Raw genomic sequence first — 9,027 nt, 5'->3', positions numbered from 1 at the left:
CAGGTTGGAATGGGTCGATGAGTTAGTACTGTTATAAAATGTGAATAACTAACCCTGCACAGTTTGGAAATGAGGTCGGATAGGTTCAGTACATGTGTTATGACTGTGTTAACTAACCCTGCCAGTTGGAAATGGGTCGACTGTTAGTACGTGTTTATTACTGGGGTTAACTAACCCTGCCAGGTCAGATCACAGCCAGCTGATTGTTTAATATACATATGGGTACTACTGTATGTTATTACATTGCTGGATATCTAAATATGGATCTTTGAGGTTTTTACTTGAGATATCCCACCTTATAGTTAGGTGTGATAGACAGTGATTATATGTCCCACAGATTTGTCCATGCAGATAGAATCAAGTCAGAATCTCCGTCTCTAGCGTAATCCTGTCCCCCTTCTCTCCCTCACTTCTCTCTCTCCCTCCACCTTCTCTCTCTCTCTCCCTTCTCCTCTCTCTCTCCCCTGCTGTCCTAACCTTCTCTCTCTCCCTGCTGTCCCTCACTTCTCTCTCTCCCCTCACCTTCTATCTCTCTCTCCCCTGCTGTCCCTCACTCTTCTCTCTCCCCTCACCTTCTTATCTCTCTCTCCCCTGCTGTCCCTCACCTTCTCTCTCTCCCTCACCTTCTCTGTCTCTCTCCTGCTCTCCTTCACCATCTCTCTCCCCCTCACCTTCTCTCTCCCCTCACCTTCTATCTCTCTCTCCCCTGCTCTTCCTTCACCATCTCTCTCCCCTCACCTTCTATCTCCTCTCCCCTGCTGTCCTCACCTTCTCTCTCCCTCACCGTTCTCTGTCTCTCTTCCTGCTCTCCTTCACCAATCCTCTCCCCCTCACCTTTCATCTCTCTCTCCCCTGCTGTCCCTCACCTTCTCTCTCTCCCTCACTTCTATCTCTCTCTCCCACTGCTCTCCTTCACATCTCTCTCTCCCCACCTTCGATCTCTCTCCCCCCTGCTCTCCTTCACCATCTCTCTTCTCCTCCATCCTCCTCCTCTCCAGCAATGTGCTCCAGGGTACTACAGAGACACTAAGGGCTGTTCTGGGGAAGTGTGTTCCCTGCAACTGTAAGTGGCCACTCTGACCAGTGTCTAGACGGGTGTGGAGTCTGTGAGGTGAGTGCTGCTTGTTTATACCAATGCAAAGATTGTTTACATCAATCGCAAAAAGAAATGCAAAATGTAATTCATAGGTTACTCCTGGATGACAGGAAGTTGTATCACAATAAAAGATGCAGACTCTCATCGCTTTGCAATCAACTATTAATGACATTAATATTTTGGCTTTCCAGCTGAATTAAGTCAGTATATAACACCACTATAACTGTAGTCAGTACTATAACTTTAGTCAGTACTATAACTGTAGTCAGTACTATAACTGTAGTCAGTACTATAACACCACATATAACTGTAGTCAGTACTATAACTGTAGTCAGTACTATAACTGTAGTCAGTACTATAACACCACAATAACTGTAGTCAGTACTATAACTGTAGTCAGTACTATAACACCACTATAACTGTAGTCAGTACTATAACACCACTATAACTGTAGACATACTATAACACCACTATAACTGTAGCCGTACTATAACTGTAGTCGTACTTCGTAACTGTAGCCAAGTACTTAAAACTGTCAGTCAGTACTATAACTGTAGTCAGTACTGTAACTGTAGTCAGTACTATAACTGTAGTCAAGTACTTATAACTGTAGTCAGTACGTATAACTGTAGTCAGTACTATAACTGTAGACATACTATAATGTAGTCAGTACTATACACCACTATAACTGTAGTCAGTATATAACTGTAGTCAGTACTATAATGAGTCAGTACTATAACTCCAACTATTAACTGTAGTCAGTACTATAACTGTAGTCAGTACTGATAACTGTAGCAGACTTAACACTATACTGTCTACACTGTAGTCATCTAGACACACTATACTTAGTCAGCTACATAACTGTAGTCAGTACTATAACACCACATATAACTGTAGTCAGTAACTTAACCATAACTGTAGTCAGTACTATAACACCACAATACTGTAGTCAGTACTGTAACCCATTGTCAGTCACATAATTAATACTGTAATGTTCAGTACTATAACTGTAAGTAACGTATAGTACTAATAACACCACTATAACTGTAGTCAGTACTATAATCTGTAGTAGTACTATAACTGTAGTCAGTACTATAACTGTAGTCAGGTACTATAACTGTAGTCAGTACTATAACTGTAGAGCAGTACTATAACTGTAGTCAGTACTTAACACCACTATAACTGTAGTCAGTACTATAACGTGTAGTCAGTACTATTAACTGTAGGTAGTACTATAAATCACTTTATAACTATAGTCATACTATAACACCCACTAGTAACTGTAGTCAGTTACTATAACTGTAGTCAGTACTATAACTGATAGTCACAGTACTAAACTGTAGTCGTAGTATCATACACCACTATTAACTGTAGTCAGTTACTATAAACCACTTAAACTGTAGTTCAGTACTATAACTGTAGTCAGTATACTATAACTATAGTCAGCTACTATAACTGTGTGTAGTAGCTGACTATACAACATATAACGTAGTCAGTACTAATAACACCACAATAACTTGTAGTCAGTACTGTAATGTTGTCAGTACATGGCGACCACTGTTTTAACTTTGTCTCTGGGAACTGAAAATTGGATGTTTCTCCAAGTTATGGACTCAAAGAAATATTTCATATATACTGTATCCAAACAAATCATGTGTTTTAATGTCTGTTTTTTGTTAGGTGTATCATGTATATGTGGCTTTCTCTCAGAACTGTCAACACAACAGGGCTGGACGCCACTGTGGAAAAGTCAAGGTGGTTTCCATGTTGTAAAAAAACAACTTCTCTAGATGGACAAACCCTCTCCTGTACGCCTGCCCTGTCCTCTGCAGGTGGCCCCAACAAGTCAGTAACCTTCTCCTCTCCTTTCCTTCCTCTCCTCTCCTCTTTTTCTAACCCCTGTCATCTGCAGGTGTCCTCAACACGTCAGTAACCTCTCCTCTTCTTTCCTCTCCTCTTCCTCTCCTCTTTCTACCCCTGTCCTCTTGCAGGTGTCTCCAACAAGTCCATTAACTCTCCTTTCCTCTCCTCTCCTTCTCTTTTCTACCCCTGTCCTCTGCAGGTGTCCTTCCAAACAAAGGCAGTAAACCTCTCCTCTCCTCTTTTCTACCCCTGTCCTCTGCAGGTGTCCTCCAACAGAGTGAGTAACCTCTCCTCTCCATCTTTCTACCCCTGTCCTCTGCAGGTGTCCTCCAACAAGTCAGTAACCTCTCCTCTCCTCTTTTCTACCCCTGTCATCTGCAGGTGTCCTCCAACAAGTCAGTAACATCTCCTTCCCTCTCCTCTCATAGATCCTTACTTTGCTCAGCTGTTACGTATTGTAGAAACTGTAGATTGGTAGATTGGTTTTTGTCTCTGACTACACCCCCTGGCTGCTACCTCTTCTCTCCTGTGTAGTTTTGCAGTGGGCTGTGTGGAGAAACTCAACAGGATGCAGTGTCTGTGTATGCCTGGCTACGCTGGGCCCCAGTGTCAAAGGTCAGTAGTCCATTCAATGATGAAATCAGCTTTACTATATAACAATCTTGCCATGTGTACACACGTTGAACTGACAGTGAAGAGAGCAGTTTATGAATAAAGTCTCATACTTCATTTGTTTGATGACCTTAACAAACACACCTGTGTCCAATCCACGCGCTGACTCCTCCTCMTCCTGTCTCTACCYTCCTTCAGGTGTGCTCCCGGTTTCTACGGCAACCCCATGGTTATTGGCAGCRCGTGCCAGCCCTGCCATTGCCATGGCAACACGGACCCCAACATGCTGTTCARCGACTGTGACGGGCTGACGGGCGAGTGTCACAGCTGCATGCACAACACCGCCGGGGCGCAATGCGAGATCTGTGGCGCTGGTTTCTACGGTGACGCCGTCACTGCCAAGAACTGCACCAGTAAGACCAACCGGCCTGGTCGGACAATACACACACACACACCAACACACACACACACATATACACACACACACACACGGATGTGCTCATGCAAACGCACACACACACAGGTTTGTACGTGTTTATGCACGTGCAAACACACATACACACGTAAACACACACACATACACACAAATTCACACACACACATCCATACCCTCTCTAGCCTAATCCCAGTTTACATAGCCTCTCACTTCCACTAAATGTATTTCTCTTTAATCCAGGAAGTCTCAAAAACTAGTTCTGTTTTCACCACAAGGTCTTAATCCCATTAATAACTTGTGTGCGAACGATTAACAAATCACTTCCTCTGTGTGAGACGTTTTCCAGTCAGTAGTCTCTGCAATTATCTCCCCGTCTCTCTCTTATTTACCCAGGATGCAACTGCTCTCCCTGTGGCACAGCTTCGTGTGACCGTCACACAGCGAACAAATTCAATGCCCAAACAAGGTGTGACCGGACCAGCACGTACCCTCCACGGTACTACTAAACTCAGTTATCATCAAACCTGTGACCCCTGCCAGGACGACTGAACTCATTATCATCAGAGACCTACCCCTGTCAGGTACCTACGAACTCATTCATCATCAACGAGACCGTGACCCGCTGCCCAGGTAACGTACTAAACTCAGATTCATCATGAGGACCGTACCCTCGCTGCCAGTCTACGTACGAACTCATTTATTCTCAAACCGCTGACCCCCTTCAGTACTACTAACTCTCAGTATCATCAGAGACGTACCCCGTCAGTACGTACTGAACTCATTTATCATCAGAGACTGACCCGCCAGGTACTACTCAACTCAGTTATCATTCAGAGACCCTGACCACCTGTCATGGTACTTACTTAACTTCAGTTATTTCATCAGAGACCGTGACCCCTTCCAGTACATACTGAACTCATTATCATCAGAACCTGACCCCTTGTCACGTACGTACTAACCAGTTATCATCAGAGACCGTACCCTGTTCAGCTACTACTGAACTCAGTATCATCAGAGACCGTGACCCCTGCCAGTAAGTACTACTGCAACTCATTTATCATTCAGAGACTTGACCCCTTCACTGACGCTAACTAAACTCACGTATTACATCAGAGACCGATGACCCCTTATCGCTACCTACATGAACTTCATCAATACAATCAGAGACCGTGACCCCTGCCAACCGCTACTAACCTCAGTTCTTCATCACAGAGACCGCGGACCCCTGTCAGTACCTACTAGAACTCAGTTCATCATCAGAGACCGTGACCCCTCAGCTACGTCTTAACTCAATTATCATCAGAACCGTTACCCTCGCCCAGTACGTACCTGACACTCATTTTCAAATCAGGACCAGTGACCCTTTGCTCACGGTACTACTGAACTCCATCATACACAGAGACGTTGGACCCCTGCCAGGTACACTACTGACTCAGTTATAATCAGATGGACCTGACCCTTCCTAGTACCTATCCAACTCAGTATCATCAGGGCCGTGACCCCTTGTCATGTTACTGCGTACTGAACTCAGTTATCATCAGAGACCGTGACCCCTGTCAGGACTACTAAACTCAGTTATCATCAGAGACCGTGACCCCTGTCAGGTACGTACTGACACTCATTATCATCAGAGACCGTGACCCCTCCAGGTAATACTTGAACTCACGCATTATCATCGAGACCGTGACCCCTTGTCAGTACTGTAACTGAACTCAGATATCATCAGAGACCGTGACCCCTGCCAGGATACTGAACTCATTATCATAGAGACCTTACCCTTGCAGGTACGTACCGAACTCAGTTATCATCAGAGGACCGTGACCCCTGTCAGTACGTACTGAACTCAGTTATCATCAGAACCGTGACCCTGTCACGACGTATGAACATCAGTTATCATCAGAGACCGTGGACCCCTGTCAGGTACGTTACTAACTCCAGTTATCATCAGAAGACCGTGACCCCTGTCCAGACGTACTGAACTCAGTTATCATCAGACCGACCTGACCCCTGCAGTACGTACTGAACTCACATTATCATCAGAACCGTGACCCCTGTCAGGTACTACTGAACTCAATTATCATCAGAGACCGTGACCCCTGTCAGAGACTACTAACTCAGTTATCATCAAGACCGCTGCACCCCTGCCAGGTACGTACTGAACTCAGTTATCATCAAGACCTGACCCCTGCCAGATACGTAATGCCATTTCCATCAGAGACGCGACCCCTGCACAGGCACCACGCTACATCCAATCAGTATCATCAGCAGACCGTGACCCCTGCCAGGTACTACTGAAACTCAGTTATCAATCAGAGACCGTGACCCCTGTCAGGGTACGACTGAACTCAGTTCATCATCAGAGACCGTGACCCCGCCAGTACGTACTGAACTCAGTTATCATCAGAGACCTGACACCCTGCAGGTAACGACTGAACTCAGTATATCGACAGAGACGTGACCCCTGCCAGGTACCTACTGAACTCAGTATCATCAGAGAGCTGAACCCCTGCAGTACGTACTGAAACTCAGTTATCATCAGGAGACCGTACCCCTGCCAGTACTTACTGAACTCAGTTATCATCAGAGACCGTACCCTGTCAGGTACGTACTCAAACTCCAATTTATACCATCAGAGAACGTGACCCCTGCCAGACTACTGAACTCATATCATCAGAGACCGTACCCCTGCACTACGTACTAACTCATTAATCATCAGAGACCCGTGACCACCCCCAGGTACGTACTGAACTCAGTTATCATCAAGACCGTGAGCCCCTCGCCAGGTCATAACTGACTCATTATATTCATCAGAAGACCGTGACCCCTGCCAGGTACGTACTAAACTCAGTTATCATCAGTAGTACCAGGACACCCCTGCCAGACGTACTAAAAACTCAGTATCATCAGAGACCGTGACCCCTGCACACGTGAAAGATACCATGACTCCCAAGTTATCATCAGAGACCGTGACCCCTGCCAGGTACGTACTGAACTCATTATCCTCAGAGACCGTGACCCCTAGCTCAGGTACATAACTAAACTCAGTATAATTCTCAGAGACCGTGACCCACGCCAGGTACGTACTGAAACTCATTATCATTCAGAGACCGTGCACCCCTGCCGGTACAGTACTAACTCAGTTATCATCAAGACCGTGACCCCTGCCAGGTACTACTGAACTCAGTATTCATCAGAGACGACCCCTGCCAGGTACGTACGAACTTCATGTCTATCTAACCTCACACTACTGACGTCAAGAAATTCATATTGAAGCCCTTTTAGATTATAACTACTTTATATCATTACACTCGAGCTGACTGTCGTTTAGTCAATCAAGTCATTCACAGTAACTGACTGTCGTTCAGTCAATCAAGTCATTCACAGTACCTGACTGTCGTTCAGTCAATCAAGTCATTCACAGTAACTGACTGTCGTTCAGTCAATCAAGTCATTCACAGTAACTGACTGTCGTTCAGTTAATCAAGTCATTCACAGTAACTGACTGTCCTTCAGTCAAGGTCTTGGCCTGCTGTCTATGTCCTCTCCTCATTGGGCTCCCGAGTGGCGCAGCGGTCTAAGGCACTGCGTCACAGTGTTTGGGGCATCACTACAGACCCTGGTTCGATTCCAAGTTGTATCACAACTGGCCGTGATTGGTAGTCCCATAGGGCGGCGCACAATTGGCCCAGCATCGTTCGGGTTAGGCCGGGGGGGTTGGCCGCCATTGTAAATAATAATTTGTTCTTAACTGACTTGCCCAGTTAAATAAAGGTAAATAAAAACAATTGTTTGTGTTTTTCCAACAGGACGGTGCGTTTGGCTATGATTCGTGCTCCGGGTGTCGTCGGTGTGACTGTGACGTGGCGGCGGCCCAGGTCCAACCGTGTGACCCCAGGAGCGGGTCGTGTGCCTGCCAACCAGGGATCAGTGGACCTAACTGTCGCCAGTGTGCCCCTGGGTACTGGGACTACAGCCCCGAGGGATGCAGGAGTGAGTTAAACCACAGAGAAAAGATGGTGATGATGCCAACAGACGGGAACTCTGGCTGACTAACAGCGGACATATACCCTGCTCCAACCCCCCAATGAACATTTATATCATTGTTACAGTTGTAAATATGCATATATTATTATTTTAAACTATATCAATAGTTTGTTTTCGTCTGCACCTTCAATGGATTGTTGACGGCTAACTAAATTTGTATGGTTTTTTTTCTCCAATATTTACAAAGTTTTAAAAAGAAAGATTTTTTTTTTTTAAGAAAAAAAAAAAGGTATTGCTTCTCTTGCTGTTCCCCGTGGTCCTCTAACAGATAGTTAGAATGACTTCTGTTTTCTTCCCCGTGTGTTCAGAGTGTCATTGTAAGCACGGCCGCTGTGACCCTCGGACAGGGGAGTGTCGCTGTGGAGACGGCTTGACAGGCAAACAGTGCGACAGCTGTTCCCATAGATACAGTGTTCCTGTACAGCACGGACGTGACATGACCTGTGAACGTGAGTAGTGACCTAGACAACCGGGGGTGGGGGGGGGCTGATAAGGAGAGGCTGATATGAGCTGCTGGTATCTGAAAAATATCAGATTATAGCTTCCTGAAGGCGTTAAGGGAGGACATTTTGATGTTTCAGCAGCGACCTGCAAACACAGTGTTGTGATGGACGTATAAGAGTGTGTGTGTGTGTTGTTGTTGTGTGTGTGTGTGTGTGTGTGTTGTTGTGTGTGTGTGTGTGTGTGTGTGTGTGGTGTGTGTGTGTGTGTGTGTGTGTGTGTGTGTGTGTGTGTGGGTGCTGTGGTGTTATTATGGTAATGTGTGTCTTGCTGTGTCTTGCAGCATGTGACAGCGGCGTTGTAGTCCTGTTGAAGGATCTGGACGGTATGAATGACAACTTTGGCTCATGGCCCATCAGCTGATCAACATGGGCGTCTCCTCTATCTCCCTGGGCTCAGCTTAAACTATCTCAGCAATACGTGAGCGATATCGCTGTGAGAACATAACACTGAAACTCACACTCTGCACAAGCAA

The 9,027-nt window shown here is 45.7% G+C and overlaps 1 pseudogene; it reads left to right on the top strand.

Moving 5' to 3' along the window:
• Window positions 1-998: 998 nt before the first annotated feature.
• Window positions 999-9,027, top strand: part of LOC112071131 (laminin subunit alpha-5-like) — a 95,750-nt pseudogene continuing 87,721 nt past the window's right edge.

This window comes from Salvelinus sp. IW2-2015, unplaced genomic scaffold (genome assembly GCF_002910315.2).
Source record: "Salvelinus sp. IW2-2015 unplaced genomic scaffold, ASM291031v2 Un_scaffold1526, whole genome shotgun sequence".
NCBI classification, from domain to species: Eukaryota; Metazoa; Chordata; class Actinopteri; order Salmoniformes; family Salmonidae; genus Salvelinus; species Salvelinus sp. IW2-2015.
The sequence above is the reverse complement of the archived record's forward strand: the minus strand, read 5'-3'. Positions and strand labels throughout refer to the sequence as shown.